This window comes from Phalacrocorax aristotelis, chromosome 2, assembly GCF_949628215.1.
Source record: "Phalacrocorax aristotelis chromosome 2, bGulAri2.1, whole genome shotgun sequence".
Lineage (NCBI taxonomy): Eukaryota > Metazoa > Chordata > Aves > Suliformes > Phalacrocoracidae > Phalacrocorax > Phalacrocorax aristotelis.
The window spans coordinates 131,598,936-131,618,134 of NC_134277.1; the positions used below are offsets into that span (position 1 = coordinate 131,598,936).

Here is a 19,199-nt window from a genome sequence, read left to right on the forward strand (position 1 = left end):
GTGGGGAAACCTACCTAAGCTTCAGCTTCAGAGCTCCCATCCCTCCTGAGTGCCAAGCCCTGGACAGGTTTGCATCCCACCACTCAGAAGGTTTCTTGCTTGTAAAAGGTGAAGTATACACGCAAACATACTGCTCTGTCCTACCTTCACTTAACTAAAGTTCCTCTCTGCACTGGCACACCGTTTCACTGTTATCTTGGCACACAGCATAAAGACATCCAATTTCCTCAGCCTGGGTCCGTCCACCTCAGACAGGAGGGCACAGACCAGCATAGCCCTTCACCTGACATTTCAGTGTTGGGGTTTGCAAACTGTTTAAGCAAGCTGTAGATCAAGCATCTTAAAGTAATTTTCAAGCCTGCAAAACAACTTTTGCAGCTTTGTACCTACTCTTTTCCAACCTGATTAGGAAACAGAATTATGTCCTTTTCTCATTCTATTTCCATGTTTTCCCATTACACCAGATCATTCTCCTTAAAGATAACATTGATCATAAACTTACGGTTTCTCCAGAAACTGAAAAGGTTAGTGCTAGAGACTGTGGTTGTACTTATAGGAAAATAAGGTGGAAATTGTGAGGGAATAGTGGCTACCCTGTACACACCATCTTTGCCAACGTTGCTCTGTCACCTGTTCTGTTTACTCCTCTCCCTAAGGGCAGCCTTAATCTGGAAGTGGCCCTGCCCAAAGCTCTGGGGGATCCCTGCTCCAAGGCTACAATAAAAGCTGAGGCCCAGCCTTTCTGTGGCGGAGGAGCTGGAAATGGAATAGGAAAACAGAAAAAAATGGGAGCATACCAGTCAGATACCATAGCTAGAACTGTACTGCTGATATTGACAGGAATCAAAAGATGTGAAATTCAAAGACAACACAATATGGTGAGCACAATCACAATAATTACAGTGTTAGGGAAGGAATTACATGTAAATATAAATGAGGTAACAGAACAGGGTCGTTGTAGCAATAAAATATTAATTGAAGACTGAAAGGAGTGAAAGTATTCAGATGTTAAAAAGATCGCTTAGTGAAGAACAGAGTACACATTAAGTGAATGGAGAAGAGGGAACATACCACTACAGTGCACAGACTGATTCTAGACAAAATGGGAAAGAAGAAATGAGTGAAAAATATTCCTGTTAGAAAACACTGGTCTGAATATAAATAACAAAACATGCAACTGCAGAAGAGGAAAGGCTTTTTGGTTTTATCAGGCAATGAATACATGCTTCCAATGGAAACAACAGAATTGTTGCTTCCTTTTAAATAGTTTCACAGAAGTCGTATGCATAATTTGGGGATAAGCAGGTGACCTTTAAAACTAATACTGGCACTATAGATTTTTTCATATTAGGATAAGACAAACATCTTACACAGGAGAAGAGGTTCATCTAAGTTTTCTCTAAGAAATATGTATCATTAATATTTCATTTTGTTTGCCCAGCCACAGGTGGCTTTGCAGTAGACATAGGGAAGCCATAACTTCACTAAAACATTTGCTATTTATGTTTTAACATGATCAAATACTTGAAATTAATAAATGGAAAACTGCTTTCATTGAATCCATTTCACAGCTGTCTTGAGTTTGTGTTTTCTTTTTCTTCCTTTACTTTCTCTTAAGCAGAAAGAGTGCATTGGGCAGAGACAAGGACATACCACAACAGTCTGGCATTATTTGCCCTTCTAACATACCTGCACCTGAGGCAAGGACTGGTAAAGCAATCCCAAAACATCTTTGTAGCCCCAAACCATGATTTTTCAGTCCTTTCTCTCACCTTCTATACCATATCCAGGAGAATCCAATTCCACCTTCATAATCACTTCAGTCGTCTCAGTTTGGAGTACCCAAGGGGGTACTATAATTGCCAGCTATAGTGACAGCCTTTGTTTACCCTGCAGAATAGTAAGACACTTCAAGATGTGCTTGGAAGATTACAAAGTTGACTCATTAGGCTTCATTCAAGGCAAGAGGCCACTGACTTTTAGGAAAGCTGACAAGGCAGCATTAAGTACTTCTTGTGAGAAAGACTGGAAGGGCAAAGCCCCCCACCAGCACAGAGAACAAGCAGAAACTACTAGGACTGACTTCCAAAAAGCACAATAAGCATATTACTGCTCAGGTCAGGAAATAAGACAGTACCATGATTTTTCATGTCTTACATTTCAATATATGTAGAAGCAAGCATACAGCTTTCAAATATTGGGTCAATTTTTTAAATTCCTCTGTGTGAACACTAACAAATACATTAGGATTTCCAAGTCAAACCTGGAAAGCTGTTGACTTATATGTCAATCATATTAACATTTCACCAGTTCAGGAACTCCTAATGCACCACTACTTGAAAACTAAATAGATTTTTCTTTTTCCTTTTACCAGCTGAGGAAAAATAAATAGGATACTGGAAATAAATCTAGTTTTTCTGACCTTTGCATCTCCTTTTGATGGACACAAGAATCGTATCAAATGTACTTCCACTGGTATTTGGAGTACTTGGCATTCCTCACAGTCAGTCTTTGTATTAGCAGTACATACACCTACAGTGCTAAGTACCTTGTGACTTCTGTCCATACGAGGGCAATGATAAGACACTCCCTCTTCTCTCAATCTCTAAGATTTTACTGTTGACTTATCTTCGTAGTATGAAAATGTCTGTGCTTCCTGAACACAGCTTACCAAGGCTCTCATAACTTCCTAAATGTGCACCCAGCCACCCACTCAGAGCATGCTGCGTGCAAGTTTCTGCAATATCTAACTGCAGAATTCAATACTGCGGTGTGTGCTATATATAGCAATTAAGTTCTGTATGGGCGTGTCCATTGACAATCGTGCGGCTTTTTTTTTTTAAATACAGGTTTGATGACTCCTGCTTACTGAGATTTCTGAGTAATGGTTGGGAATTTTTTAAATGTTATTTTATTTTTTAAATTTTAGATCTCTTCTGCTTCACTCCGTTACCTTTAATTAAGAAAGCATATGAGAGGAGGAAAAGGGGTTCTTTCAGAGTGATCTCGAAATGGCCATCTCCTGGCTCAGCTCTTTCTCCTCTTGCAAACTAAAAACGGGTCAGAGCCTTTCCTCAGAGCCTCTGCTTTGGGATACTTGCTGGTGTACTCTGCAGGTTGTATGCAGTGAGGTGCTCTCTGGTGGAGATGGGCCTCAACCCACAAAGAGACAAGTTCAAGACAGCGGGTTGCTTCCATCCACGCGGACAACACACAAGAGGAACTCAGCACAGGAAGTTGAGCAAGCAGAGAAAACCAGAACCAGAATGGAAATACTACAGAACAGAAATAAAAATTGTATTAACACGATACGTTACATAAATGTAATAACATCTAGTGCTATCATCCGTTTTTAAGAGAATGCAGCTAAATTATGAAGAATTCAGGATTTTTTTAAAAAAAGAGAAATTACTTTTAGCTCTACAGAATGTGCCTTTCAGTGGATTTATTTTTAAATGAAGTTCAAACTCTTTATTTCAACTCATCCCAGAACAGAAGTACTTATATGGGAAAAGACTTCTGATAATAAAAGGTTTCTGAAACCTCCGGCCCAACAGCTGGCAAGATTCAATGGCTGAGATTTAAATTAGACTAAAGTTTAAACTAGACAAAACTCAGACTAGAAAATGTTTATTATTAATAGTGGAACAAAATCATAGTAATTCATCCAAGCATAAGGTAGGGTTTCTTTCATGTAGTCTTGGCTAGAAACAAATATATTTCTAAATGACATCATATGGCTCAATCGAGGTAGAGGGTTAAGGAAATTTGGTGAAATTTCATGCTCTCCGATAACCAGGCAGGGCAGCACAGCGTAACATTCCATCTGGCCATAACAGCAACGCTGTGTGAACTCTGCAAGATTTGATACATTGCCTGTGGTTTTCCTTGAAACAGAGAGTTTCTGTTGTGTTTAATGCAAGTGGGACCTCTACCTTTAATCCAGGATACAGCAAATTACTCTACCATACCTGGTGATGAATACATGGGTCTCTGAACCTAGACTCTCTCTGAAGAGAAAGTTAACATTACCCAGTAAGTCATAAAAGTCTCATGTCTCGTCAACATTCAGGAGTTGTCTTGTAACTGCTAGTGGCTTGCAAACATTGCCATGCATTTGAAAAGCCAGTTCCTGTGAGCAGCAAGGAGGAAATGCAGAGACTGTATCTTGCAGACCCTGAAATTCTGGGCTTTCACATCCCTCTGAGAGACCTCACTGAAGAAGGGAGACACTACCAATTACAACTAGCTTCACTGAGAAACTGAAACACAGGGACAGTTGCTCTTTATAAATTTGAGGATAAATTATAAGCTAATTTAATGCTGCATAATCCACCCTAGTCAAATCTTACAAACACATCAAACAGCACTAAGTCAGTGTAAATGCTGAACGGTAAGCAGTGATGAATAGTAAGCACTGAGGACTGAACTCTTGCCGTAACTGTTAGGAATTTAGTGCATAGTAAAGCAGGGTCATGCCCCAAATTTTGGTATTATTAAACATCCAGAATATCAGCAGATGATACGAGGTACAGAAGAGAAACTAAAGAAAGTTAGCTTTTCTAGTAAGAGTTTTAAAGTATTCTGGTGATAATTTCTATCAGTATCAGACAGAATCATGAAAAGAAAACCCTGTTTAACTGAGCCCAAGCACAAATATTGCTGAAAACTACAAGGGCTGTCAGAGATTACACTATTTGATAAGAAAACCAAGAGCCAGAGACTGCAGTCTACCAAAGAGAACAAAGAAATGAAAGGAAAACTAGTAGCAGGTGAAATTAATTTGATTTACAAGAAAATAATTAAATACTCTGCTATGACATGAAAATCAACTTTAGGACAACTGGTCTGTGTTCCTTTTTATAATGAGATTGATGGAACAAAATTGAGATTTAACTGATGTATTGCAAAAATTCAAGAACTTCAAATTTTACTTGGTGAGGGTGAAAGGTAAAAAACCCTCTTGTGCTAATACAACAATCACTGAATGTATGGTATTAAGGAATATTTAAAACAATGACAGTTATGTATTCAACAGAAACCAGACTTGTTCACTTCTCATCTGACAAAAGTGCAGGTTTGCTACTAGTGCCAGTAATAACACATGGCAGCATTACAACATAGAAGACAATACTTATTTCACCTACATAAAGTATCAGCAAAATTTAGGCATGCAGGTAATTATCTGCAGTAGAAACGAGATGTAACATTCTAACAGAGACCTAATTCTGAGCAGAAATGGTACACAATCTCAAATAACCCCCAGTGCAGTTAACACTGAATATTTCAGTCTGTGATAAGAGAGGAAACATGTCAGGACTTGGGTCTATCACTAATTCTTAAGAGAAAAGTTCAACACAGTGAATTTGAAAACAGAAATTTATTTTTCAACTTCAGTTTAAGTTTTCCCTAAAATGAACTGCAAAGTAGGTGCGTATGTACGGCTGAAGGGAAAGGCTCGGGAACACCATACAGCTCAATCATTTTAATCTGAAATATTTAGAACATGTAGCAAATCCTGTCCCATCCTGAGAACTCCTACTACACACACATATTGATGTTATATTGTCCATCAATATGAAAAGTTAAAGTCAGACACAATCTTTGAAAATAGATGGCAGGCACATTACAACTGCTAGCACTGCAAACAGCAGGGAGATCTTCCTTCAGTGTAAAATTAGTGGCCCCTACCATGTTGACACAGTTTAAATTTTCCATGAAAGCAATCTCAAAAGCATTACCTTACCCTAATCTAACAAAAACATCAACAATATGGATGGTGCATTTCATTTTCTTAAAGACTGCGCTTGAGCATGTTGCACTGAAGCACAACATGATACAAGGTCAGTGAAATGCTGAGAAGAGTCAAGTTTGGAAGAATACATGGCTATTTCATTGCTTTCCTTTTGGCAAAGAGACTCCCATCTTTATTTTTCAAACACACAGTTGTCAGGAATCTTTCATCTTGAAACTGCAGTACTTCACAGTTCACAGGACTATGTCTTAAAACCCTTAGCAAATCACCCTTAATATGAGATTTGTAAGTTATTTAGATTTTTACAAATTCCTGTCCCAGGTTCTTAAGAACCCACATTTTCTAAGCTTAAAGTTAGTAACGTAATAATAAATAAAATTGTATAAGCCATTTACCTTGAGTGAAGAGGGTATCCTTCTGAGAAGAGATCAGCCAAGTCCCTGAAATTAACTGTCCTTTCTCCCGCACAATTTCTTTTCCAAAACTACAGAGAAAATAGGCAGGGCATCAACACATCAAGACAAAAAGGCCTGACAGAGAACATTTTGCTGGCAGGTTTAACAGCAGTATGGCAAAAGAAGACAGCGATGATCTGTGAAATAATCTGTACGTAAAGTCATATATGGCTTTCAAAAGTCAGAAATTCAACCACAAGCCAACAGACAACCAAAGCAACCATGAGAGAACTGATGTGCTCTGTGCTTCCAAACTATGCCTTCACCTGAGAAGCAAGATGTCCTGGCGGGGCCACCTTCCACACCAAGTGTATGGCGACTGCCACCCTCTAAGGACAATCTGGCCTGCCTCACTTGCTAAGCAACATTTCAAGACCATCTTGCGGTTTTGTTCTATGACGTGCATTTGTATCAACTGATATACAGATGATGCTGTGGTGTTCGTTTTGACTGATACGGCCATGTAGGGTCCTGGACATTGGAAGGTTGATTTTTTTTCTGTACTGCATATGATGGGAGTTGTGGTTTTGGAATGCTGTTGTTTTGGAACATGTACACAGACACACTGATAGCCACTCAGACTTTGGAAATTGCTTCTAACATAGCTCAGCAGAGCCAAGGGTTCAGGGACAATCACTTGTTCTCCCAGACAACAGCCTAACAGGGGTGCATACAATGTAACTTAAGTGAACTAAGACCATTAATATTAAAGCGAGTTTTGCTCTCAAACTGGAGCAATTCTCTTGATAAGCGTGTTTGACACAATGTGTTTGCTGATATTACTGTTCAAAGAAAGTTAACGTATTATAGGGGGCGGCTGAAGGATTTTTTTCTTGAAAGGCCTCTGAAAAAAAACCTTTTTCATTTTTTTCCTCTTACATGAGAGTGGGTGCAGCATACAGTGATGACTGCCCCTTACAGATCCATAGGCAGAGATATCTAAAGTAAAACAAATTTTGAAAAACAGAAAGAAGCCAGTAAAAATGGCAAATCTATGTCCCTATTAGCCAAGAGAGATGCAATTTCTTAAATTACCTGCTGTCTGGAGACTTTGGGTTTAACACAATTTTGAATATGCTAGCTGTACATACTATATATAGGCATATGCTAGTTGGTACTGAGGAGGGGTATACATGAGAACACTTTTTGAGAGGAGCAACAGGGGAGATCCCCCGGTGGAAGTAAGGAATGACTGGGAATTAAGTAACAGGGTCAATTAAAATGCCTCAATTTTAGAAAACCTGGCAATATGAGATTACAGCTTCTGGCTGTAATGTCGTTCTTCTCTAATGAAGTACTATTGTGGTGGCAATATTTTAGGAGTTTAAATATATTGTAATACAAGGGGGAAAAACAGTAAAGGGAATATTGCGCTGGGTATACTCCTACATAACACTGACACTAGCATTTGTATTTGCAATGGAGATTAGTGAGAAGGATAAGAAGAAAGAAGAGGAAGTGATAAAATACCCATTCAGGTTTTAGGTACTTAGGAAGCTTCCATGACACAGGTTCCCTGCAATCTTTAATACATCATACTCATTTAATATCTATGTTATAAGTGAATTTATGTATATTAATTACCTTTATTAATATATAGCCTGCAGTACCTCAGCCACTCTCAAAGTCAGAGCAGTGGGCAGATAAGAAAAATCAGACTAGCAAAGTCCTTAGACTCTACAGCTGTGAAGAGGGCTAGATGAAACTATCAAATAAATACAAAGAACAAGCAAAATGATGCCTAAAGCATAATGGAAGAGAACCAAGATGGAAGACAACATGAAGGGAAATATTTCTGAGCAGATAGCTCCTTTTAACCAGATAATTTACTATGGCCTAAAAGTACAGTCTTCTAAACCATGTATTAAAACATGTAGAAATAATTTTTCTTTGAACAGTTTTCTCAAAAATCTCTTACTTGGGCATAGCACTGCTTCCCTTCTCCATCAAAATTTTCTTTCTAGTAACATCCCTCCAATCTTTCCAACTGGACGTGACTTCAGCTGCAAAACTGCACTTCATCCAATAGTGCAGCAGAGAACCAAAGTTATCCAGGAGTCTGTTATCCCCAGGGGAGTTTTAAAACCTGTGCAAGAACCCTCTTGCCTCTGTTGTCAGTATCAGAAAGTCTGGGCCTGTCCCAAGTAGTTAAAGACTCTTTTGAATTTAGCTGGATACAATTCTGACCTAATATTTGGACTTGGATTAAAGGCCACGCACTTTAAGTTTATGCTAATGTCATGGATCTCAATGCTAGATAATTTAGGAGTGCTCTGCTGAAGACCATTCCTTAAACTCTTTCAGAGGCCAAAACCAATATAGAGAAACCCAATTATTAAAGTAGCATATCTCAGCAGGAACTTGTATACCAGTTTTTCAAAATCTGCACACTAGCTGCCTACTGATTTCCAAGTACAGTTGAAGATGTTCACATTGAAGTATAAAGCCCTAACTGGCTTGCAACATGCCTATACTTGCTTACACAGAATCACAGAATGGTAGGGGTTGGAAGGGACCTCTGGAGATCATCTTGTCCAACCCCCCTGCTTGAGCAGGCACACCCAAGGCAGGGGGCACAGGAACGCATCCGGGCAGGTTTTGAATGTCTCCAGGGAAGGAGACTCCACAGCCTCCCTGGGCAGCCTGTTCCACTGCTCTGGCACCCTCACAGGAAAGAAGTTTTTTCTCATATTGAGGTGGAACTTCCTGTGTTCCAACTTTGCCCATTTCCCCTGGTCCTGTCATTGGGCACTAATGCAAAGAGCCTAGTCCCATCGTCCTGACACCCACCCTTCAGATATTTATAGGTATTGATGAAATCCCCCCTCAGTCTTCTCTCCTCCAGGCTTAGCAAACCCAAGCCTCTCAGCCTTTCCTTGTAAAGGAGATGCTCCAGCCTCCTGATCATCTTGGTAGCTCTCTGCTGGACTTGCTCAAGCAGTTCCACATCCTTCTTGAACTGGGGGGCCCAAAACTGGACACAGTACTCCAAATGTGGTTTCAGCAGGGCAGAGTAGAAGGGGAGGATAACCTCTCTCAACCTGCTGGCCACACTCCTTTTAATGCAGCCCAGGATACCGTTGGCCTTCTTGGCCACAAGGGCACATTGTTGGCTCATGGTCAGCTTGCTGTCCACCAGCACCGCCAGGTCCTTCTCAGCTTTCCATGTTTTGTATCTAGATCTACCTATATATATATGTGTGTGAGTGTGTGCACAGCTTATCTTGAACAACACATGCCTAAATACCTAAAATAATGTAGTAAGCAGAGAACACTTTTTTCCCCCTTCTATACTTTGATGACAAGTAGGGCCTACAAGAAGCCCTAGGAAACATACTAAAAGAAAAATCAGTTTCTTTCAAAGCATACTGCTGGCATTTCAAATATTATGAAATGGATAATGGGTATGAATATTAGTAATCACCTGGAAGTCAAGTGATCTGTTACCCTTTAGTAACCCTACCACAATTTTGATGCCATGAAATTATAATTCCATTACTTCAAAACCCAATCTTCCCCCACGTCTATCTTCCCAATCTTCTCATATTCATTATTTTTAAAATGTTTATCATTTTGAAAACTGCATTTGCACTTGTCAGAGGAAGCTGGGTGTTAAGCCTTGAAACCAATTCCTTGGAGATACCAAAGTTTCAATATTATCACATACTCATACACATAAAGATTATATTAGATTTCATATTATGAATACTTCTCTAAGTAAAACTCTGAAGGTATAACTTCTACTCTCAGGGGAAAAAGGAACAGACAGGATTTCTATAACCCTACAGTCTGCTTGCTGTGCATGTCATGTAGCAATAAATAATTCATATTTTGACCTTATGGGATACCTTTTACTCATGGATTTCAAAGATCTTTTGCAAAGGTGGATATGTTTTATTATCTGCAGTTTATAGATCTCAGGATGAACAGAGAAATAAAACGACCTATTCAAGCTCATTCAGTAAGCCAGGTGTGTATTTAAGTGGGTAATACCAGGCACGCTGCCTTTTTACTCAGGTTGCAACTTTGAGTGACGCTATGAAAACAGTCCGATACCACCTTGAACTTCAATGATACTCATGAGAAAGCACAATGGATGTTAGCTCTTTTACAGCTAATGAAGTCTAAACATATTCATGAAGGAAAAGGAGAAAAAATTACTAACTCTAGTAATGTGATACCAGGACAGTAGATAAATGCCCCAGAATCATCTTGTGCCAACATGCTGGAAAGGGCACTGGCTTCACAGGCAGGGTTGTCAGGATCTGCTGAACCGGGATCAACAAAGCTGTCTTCTTCCACATCAAGAACTTCTTGGGGACCATATCAGAAACCAGACTGAACTTGAAAAAAGTAATAGTTGCTGTTGTATACTAATGCATGACTTGTACAGACAGGTACTTCAGCAGATTATTTTCTGATATTGATTTTGACACCTTGTGAACAGTCCAATCAGAAAATAATTCATTTTAGAAAGACCGAATCTACTTACAGTAACATTACCAGAAGAAGGTGCCCTACTAGGACTTAAGTTATGTAGAACAGAACTGAAGCACATTTAAAATTCTAGGAAATCTAAGATACTCTCTTATATTTTCATGAGCTAAGAAGTGGCTGGGTTTTTTTTCCCCTGGTGTTAATATTTCATTTTAACTTCTGAAGAAGACTTTAAATATGAAATACACATGCAAAAAGCTTCATATAGAAAACTGTTTAATTGCAACCCCAAACTGATACATAAATATGATAATATTTATGAGAAAGTACCACCGTGGGAAGACAGTTTATTCGTTAGTTAACACCACAGTATTAATGCTTTGGATTAAATACTTAATCTTGTAGTTCTCTAAACTGTTTTACCTAACGTTAAGTCCAAGGCTCCATTCATGTCCTTAACTGTAAAGATTATGTGTAAATGCTTTCTTGGAGTAAGATCAGAATGTTCTTTACTTTTCAGGATGGAGTCCTTATGTTATCTCAGACTGCTGAGGACGTAGAAGCATATAACATGCATAAATTATCTGTTCAGCTGCCCTCTGAAGTGCAGCAGTAGTAGGGCCCAAGGTCCTTATGTGTTAGCCAAGAAAGATAACAAAGAAATAAGCCTTGGGTTGTTTCTTTGTTTTGCTTGTGTTTATTTCTTTTTGTTCTTCCCCAAAGACAGAACATACAATAATCTGACACAGAGGGAGCTTACTCTGTTCAAATAACATGATGTTTAAACCAACCAAAGATTTGTATTTTACAGGGGAAAAAAAATTATCACCCCTGTTATCGTCACTGACATATAACAATTGGTAGCAAAACACTATTTCACAAAAGGTCAACACTTCAAAGCTAGATTTAACTAACACCACCATTAGAATGTTTCCTTTACAGAAAACAAGCTTTTAAAAAGAAAAAAAAAAATCACAAACCACACACACACTCCTTATTCTACATGTGCTAAAATGAGGTAAACCCAAAACCTGGCTACTGACAAACCAAAGTATCATTGCTTGGGGCGGGGGGGGAGAAAACCTGCTTTTTGTCGATGCAATCAGAATCAAATGGAGTTAAAAGACATACAGCATGCATTAAGGTACGACAGATTTGCCAGAATTTTCCTGGGATTAATTAAAGGGGAGTAATTTTAAATCCCTCCCTTTCTCCCAAGCCCCTCCAAGCTGAATTTATTGTATTACAAAACAAATGCAAAGTAGGCAGGGAGGCATGTGCTATTTTTCCAATCAAGTCATCCACAGCAAAGCAATCTGGTTTAAAGAAAATAATTTTTTAAGAGTTCAAAATATAAAGTTATTCAGAAGACCAAATGAAATATGGTCCCCTGTGAAAATTAGAGTCCTTCAGACAGTAAAATGAAATGCGCATATCATAGAATCATTTAGGTTGGAAAAGACCTTTAAGATCATCAAATCCAACCATTAATCTAGTACTGCCAAGTCCACTACTAAACCATGTCCCCCAGCACCACATCTACACATCTTTTAAATAACCTACAGAGATGGTGAACCCACCACTTCCCTGGGCAGCCTGGTCCAATGCTTGACAATGCTTGTGGTGAAGAAATTTTTCCTAACACCCAATCTAAACCTCCCCTGGTGCAACTTAAGGCTGTTTCTTCTCATCCTGTCACTTGTTAACTGGGAGGAGAGACTGACTCCCACCTCACTACTACCTCCTTTCAGGTAGTTGTAGAAAGCAAGGAGGTCTCCCCTCAGCCCCCTTTTCTCCAGGCTAGACAACCCCCATTCCCCTCAGCTGTTCCTCATAAGACCTGTCCTCTAGACCCTTCACCACCTTTCTTGCCCTTCTCTGGACATGCTCCAGTACCTCTATGTCTTCCTTTTGGTGAGGGGCTCAAAACTGAACATGGTATTCGAGGTGTGACCTCACCAGTGCCAAGTACAGAGGGACAATCACTTCCCTACTCCTGCTGGCCACGCTATTTCTGATGCAAGCCAGGATGCTGTTGGACTTCTTGGCCACCCAGGCATGCTGTCGAACAACACCCCCAGGTCCTTTTCTGCCAGGCAGCTTTCCAGACACGCTTCCCCAAGCTTGTAGCATTACATGGGGTTGTTGTGACCAAAGTGCAGGACCCAGCACCTGGCCTTGTTAAACATCATACAATTGGCCTTGGCCCATCAATCCGGCCTGTCCAGATCCCTCTTTAGAGCCTTCCTACCCTCCAGCAGACCAACACTCCCACCCAACTTGGTGGTGTTTACAAACTTACTGAGGGTGCACTCGATCCCTTCATTCAGAGCACTGAGAAAGATATTAAACAAGACTGGCCCCAATACTGAGTCCTGGGGAACATCACTTGTGACAGCTGCCAACTGGATTTAGCTCCACTCACCACAACTCTTTGGGCCAGGCCATCCAGACAGTTTTTCACCCAGCAAAGAGTATACTTGTCTAAGCCATGAGAAGCCAGTTTCTCCAGAATCCTGTAGGAAATATTATGAAACACTTTACTAGAGACCAGGTAGACAACAACCACAGCCTTTCCCTCATCCACTAAGCAATCTACTTTGTCACAGAAGGAGATCAGGTTAGTCCAGCAAGACCAGCCTTTCATAAACCCATGCTGTCTGGACTTGATCCCCTGGTTGTCCTGTACATGCCGTGTGATGGCACTCAAGATGATCTGCTCCACAACCTTCCCTGGCACTGAGGTCACTCTGACAGGCTTGTATTTCCCCAGATCCTCCTTCTGGCCCTTTCTTGTAGACGGGCGTCACATTTGCTAACCTGCGGTCAACTGGGACCTCCCCGGTTAGCCAGGACTGCTGATAAAGGATTGAAAGTGGCTTGGTGAGGACTTCTGCCAGCTCCCTCAGTACTCTTGGGTGAAACCCATCTGGCCACATAGACTTGTGCATGTCTAGGTAGTGTAGCAGGTTGCTGACCGTTTCCCCTTGGATTATGAGGGCTCCATTCTGCTCCCCGTCCTTGTCTTCCAGCTCAGGGGACTGGGCACCCAGAGAACAACTGGTGTTACTATTAAAGACTGAGGCAAAAAAGGCATTAAGTATCTCAGACTTTTCCTCATCCTTTGTCACTGTTTCCCCTCACATCCAATAAAGGACAGAGATTCTCCTTAGCCCTCCTTGTGTTGCTGATGTATTTATAGAAACGTTTTTTGTTGTCTTTTATGGCAGTAGCCAGATTAAGTTCTAGCTGGGCTTTGGCCCTTCTAATTTTCTCCCTGCACAGACTCATCACATTCTTTTAGTCTTTGAGTTGCCTGCCCCTTCTTCTGAAGATAAGCTCTCCTTTTTCTCTTGAGTTCCAGCCAAAGCTCTCTGTTCAGCCAAGCAGTCTTCTTCCCCACCAGCTCATCTTTCAGCTCATCTTTCTTTTCTTCATGAAAAATGTCCAGCCTTCCTGGACTCCTTTGCCCTTCAGGACTGCCTCCCAAGGGACTCTGTCAACCAGGCTCCTAAACAGGCCAAAATCTGCCCTCTGAAAGTCCAAGGCAGCAGTTTTGCTGACCCCCCTCCTTCCTTCTCCAAGAATCAAAAACTCTATAATTTTGTGATCGCTATGCCCAAGATGGCCTCCAACTGTCACATCACCCACAAGTCCTCCTCTGTTCGCAAACAATAGGTCCAGTGGGGTGCCTTCCCTAGTTGGCTCACTCACCAGCTGTGTCATCAAAAAACTCCTGCGCAGGATTTACAAGAAGCCTTTGAAAGCCTTGATATTTATGCCCAACTGCAAAAATATTTTAATGTCATGAAGACATAAGTAAATCTTCTTGGTGGAGTTCAGTCTCCAATTCCCCTACAGCTGATGTGTAAACAGGAATATCAGCATCGAGGACCAGGATGAACACAAGCCCCATGTGAAAGGAGCCTGACAATTACGATTACCACACACAACACGTTTCACCACAGTACATCCCATACCTTCCCCGTATTTAAGCTTCTTACTTTTTTTCGCTACTACTTTCACCACCTGTGCTTAAGCAGAAATTATTATAAGCTTATTAGCTGTAAGTAGTGACGTCTACAAACATGGGAAGGGCTGGTGCTTGAAGCCAATCAGCCTTCACTAATCCGCACCTACCAGCGCTCCCTCTGTGCCTTGAGATTGACTGTCAGGAGGTCAAAACCATCCCCTGAGCCAACAAGGGGCACGAAAATCATGCTCCCATCTCCCTCTCTTCTGCTAAAGGTCAATATCAAACTATTAATTCCTACATCTATGGAAAATGCATATGTCAAGTTACTTCCCCCCCCCCCCTTCATTTTCAAGGTATTTGTTATGTCATGTATGTTGTGCAAAGTCAGTGATCTCCACAGCTTACACGGGGAGTTGTTTTAAGTGAAAATCTCTCTCAGAAGATCACACACCTCAGGAGTGGGGATCTTCTTGAGGTCTTAACTCATTTCCAAATGAGCAGAGCCAAATTCAACACTTCCTTGTAATAAATATTTCACCTTAATTTCTGTGCTTTATTAAAGAAAAAAAGAGAAGTCTAAATTTGCACCTTGACTACTATTCCAGTAACAAAATAAATGTATCAGGAAAAAACAGTTCTTTTAGCTAGATCTATATGGGCAAATTACTGCTTTTATTCTCCAGTTACACAGCCAGCACTTAGCTTGGTGAGTAGTATGCAAATAACTGTGTGTTACACTATATACTTTAACTACAATCTATGTATTAATTTATCTGTAATTATTATAGAATGGTTTAATGACAGGTTAAAAATAACTCGATATCCAGAATATTTCTGTGACAATAATTCACCTGTAGTAAGCTACATATTACTGGTATGGCAATGATGGTGCCGTTTTGCCACACTAATTTCAAATCTGAGTTAGACCAGATAAGTATGGACACAGGTGAGTAATGCTTTGATATGGGATGACATGGAAAGATTCCACCAGGTTTGGAAAGTTGTCTTCTGGGAGCAGAAAAAGCCTGTCATGCTTTACTTGTATCTGTATGTGAGATGCAGTCTAAGAAATGATAGCTTTTGTCAGTTACTCTTTCAGAACACATACAAAGGAAAACTGAATTAGATATTTAGATAACACTGAAAGGAAACTAAGCTTACACGTATTGCACACAGGCGTTTCACCTACTTACCAAAGAGTAGATAAGAACTTTTTGTGCAACTCATAATGGAAACCTTCATACTTAGCTCTGAGTGATACCAGAAGAGTCATTTTAACTATTTTATTTCCAGCAACAACTAGGAAATATGAGCGTCTCTGTTATACTGTGGCAAGAAATAATGATCAGAATTTAAAAGAAGAAAATGCAGGCACTATAAAGAATGTGTCACTGGCAGTATATACTAATACTATATATAGTATGTAGGTATGTAGTGTGTTATACATTTAATATATCCCTCAGTTTGGTTGGTGTGTTAACATGTTTTACATTTTATAAAAACATACAGCATATTTATTAAGTAGAAGTAACTGTTGGAGAAATTTCAGCTACTGCAATACAAAACTAGTTAGTCTATGATTTACAAAATATCTGTGAAAAGTACAAGTCCTTCAATTAGATTTCTATTTTAATCAGTGAAGCTATAGGAATAATCCCATTATATTTTATTAACGTTTCAATAATAACATTTCAGTAATAACATTTCAGTAATAACATTTCAATACCTTTTTCTACTTCAAAAAGAACATAAAAGAACAAACTAGATAAAATCGCTTCCCTTCTCAAGTATGAAACCCATCTCTAATTCATTTTCCTTTCTACTCCATATATTAAGAACATTTTTTCTCTACCAAATTGCTTTTGGTTTTTGCATCTCCCGAGTACAACAAATCCAGCATATCTCTGTGAAGTTGGTACTTATGAGCCAGAAAGCTGGCAACAATTGCCCCTGTTTTCAGGAGGAATAGCTGCCATGCAAACAGCCCTAATTCATACAAGTCATTAACACAACAGAGGCAACCACCTCATGTTGAAGAATTACGCTACTGCCTTTAGATCAAGATTACTCAATTATGTTTTAACAAGGTCAGTAACTCTGCCAACCCACTATCACTGGCAGAGACCAGCTGCAACCCCCACAGCCCAGCCTTGGCAAGGAGCACAGGGCAACGCCGTGGTTCATAAGCCTCCTCTGAAAAGCTGGGGCTTCAACAGGTCCAGGCAAATTTCAAATGCAGCTCAGACCTGGATATCTGAAGGCTGCTCATCAGTAAAAGCGAGGAATGCATGGGTGGTGTTTTTAATTGAGTTAAAGTTTGTTTTGGTGGTGGGTTTTTTTTGTGGTGTGAGGGGTGTTAGAAAACTCGAGAAGGAATTAGTCTATGACAGTGCATGCTGCTTGGCATTTGAGAAGAGTAGTTGTCATTTCACTGTATTTTAGTAACCAGAAAAGTTTCAAAATCTTGTGCGACTGGATCAGACTCACACAGTAGCAGTCACTGAGCCGTTTAAGTGCCTTAAAGCTTCCATCAGCAGCTATTTGCTGCAGGTACAGGCATGGCTAAAATGAATACAATTTGTCTCCAAAAAGAAATGGAATTAAACCCAGCAGTCTATGTACAGTGCAAGCTTCAGCATGATTTCAGAAGAAAAAAAACCCAACCAACCACTCTTTATCAGTATTTGAAAATTCTCCCTTCCTCCAAAAAGCATTTTTCAGTATCTTATTTAGCTTATTACCATATGCTTGCAATTTCTACTCTCCGTAGAAGTCATTCTGGAAAACCAAATGCAAATTTTTGTGAACCACAGATATAATAAAATAACCCCCTCCATGAAATGGTCTAAAAGCTTGGATTGCTTCTGCTCCACCTCCCCACATCTGGCACACGCATCAGATTACAGGCCAGAAGGCAAAGTGAAGAGACAGAAAGGGAGATAGTGGCTGGATCACAACTAGGAGGAAGCACACGTTCTACGATTCAGACTTCGTTGCCGGAATGCCGATACGTCAAAGCATGATAAATAAAACATGGGAGAACTCCACACACTTGCTCACACAGACACACAAATGTCCCCCCGCTTCAATCAGTTCCCTGAACGGCAGTGAATTACATGAAATATGCTTGGATGACTTCAGAACTATCACTCTGAGCCAAAAGTGCAACTGGGCTTCTGATTTTGTTAACCAACCAGTTCACAGGAAAATGGCTATCATTCATCTCTAATTCACAATACACTTTCACTTTTTCTGATTTGTGAAGTATTTCATAGGTACAAACAAAACCGAAAGCCACTGAATTGCCTGAATGCCACAATATTGTCAAATAAACACAGTTAATCAGTTTGTCTTTTTGCTGTTCAAGTTTTACAAACTTCAAACTCAACCAGGAAGATCTACACAAGTATGTGATGAGCTGGCTTGGGAGCGCTGCTTCCCAGACTTCTCTCTGAAGCCACATTCTCCTGTCCCTTCAACTTCACATCAGCAGCACAACGGCATAAAACTTTCACCGAGTCTTTCAAGCTTAGCAATAAATCCACTGCAGTCTGAATTATCAAAATTATTCAGACCGTTCAAATGATTTTTTTGTTCCAAATGGACTTGGCATGCTGGTCAGGAACTCGTTGAGTCAAACACAGGCAACAAAAGTGGAATTCTTCTTGCTAAGCTAATTGATGGTCCTACAAAAACGAAACACGCAACTGCATATTCAAAACTTTCAAAGACGCACTGTATTACAGTTACGGAGCGCCTTCCCCTCTGTGCCTGGTGTAATATGATCGTAATTGCTGTGAAAGGGCAAGAGACCAACTATATGTTAAATCCTGCCATCTGTAGGTGCTTTACACAGTTCCATTTGCTGCTGCTGGGTCAAAAGTTTACCCTATTTTCGCTTGTTCATAACCAATCACACAAGTCTCTGCTCTGTGTAATCTTTGACCCACTCTCAAAGCAATTTTTGTATTATACAGTCATATGACTACACTGAAAAAACCCACACGTTTTATTAAGAATACACTTCTGTTGGTTAGCTTAATTATTATTATTATTATTATTTCCATATTCAGTAAGCATACTGTACCAACCTTGTTCTTCCCAGTTAACTCTCTTGGAGCACAACCATAGTGCCACGAATTCTCCCCACAAAACACTCCAGAATTTCTGGCTAGTTGCAGTCCAGAACCACATGCAAAACAGGACTGGAAAGCATTCACAGTACCTGTCATTTTAAAAGTGGGGGGAAGCAACTGCTCAGTTTGCCCTAATAGGGAGAAAAGATGCTCTGTAGACATTTAAATTAATATTCACAGTGAAAACAAAAGTAATCGGTGAAAATTAGGATTGTCATAAGAATATCCCTATGTATCTACCTTAAAAATTAAATATGCAAAAATATATTGCATGGAAACATTTATGCTACTGATATTATTATTAAAATATCTAAGGAACAAGTAGTCCCATGAACAACAGAATTAATTAAGCCTCATCTCCCACAGATCTGCACCTCCTGGTTGGTTGACTTTGGTGTTTAGAAAGGTGAAAGCTTTGAATGAAGCTTTTCCCACAGTTA

General features: G+C 39.9%; 1 protein-coding gene across 5 annotated transcripts in view; it reads right to left on the bottom strand.

The window, feature by feature from the left end:
• Nucleotides 1-19,199, bottom strand: part of NCOA2 (nuclear receptor coactivator 2) — a 196,732-nt gene that overhangs the window by 95,584 nt on the left and 81,949 nt on the right. Inside the window, exon 1 of one of the 5 annotated variants that reach the window (XM_075085212.1) lies at nt 6,151-6,170. The exons of the other annotated variants lie outside the window; for them this stretch is intronic. The gene's annotated coding sequence lies outside the window, so the exon portion shown is untranslated. Of the gene's footprint in view, nt 1-6,150; nt 6,171-19,199 lie in introns of those variants that run through there. 5 annotated transcript variants of the gene reach the window in all.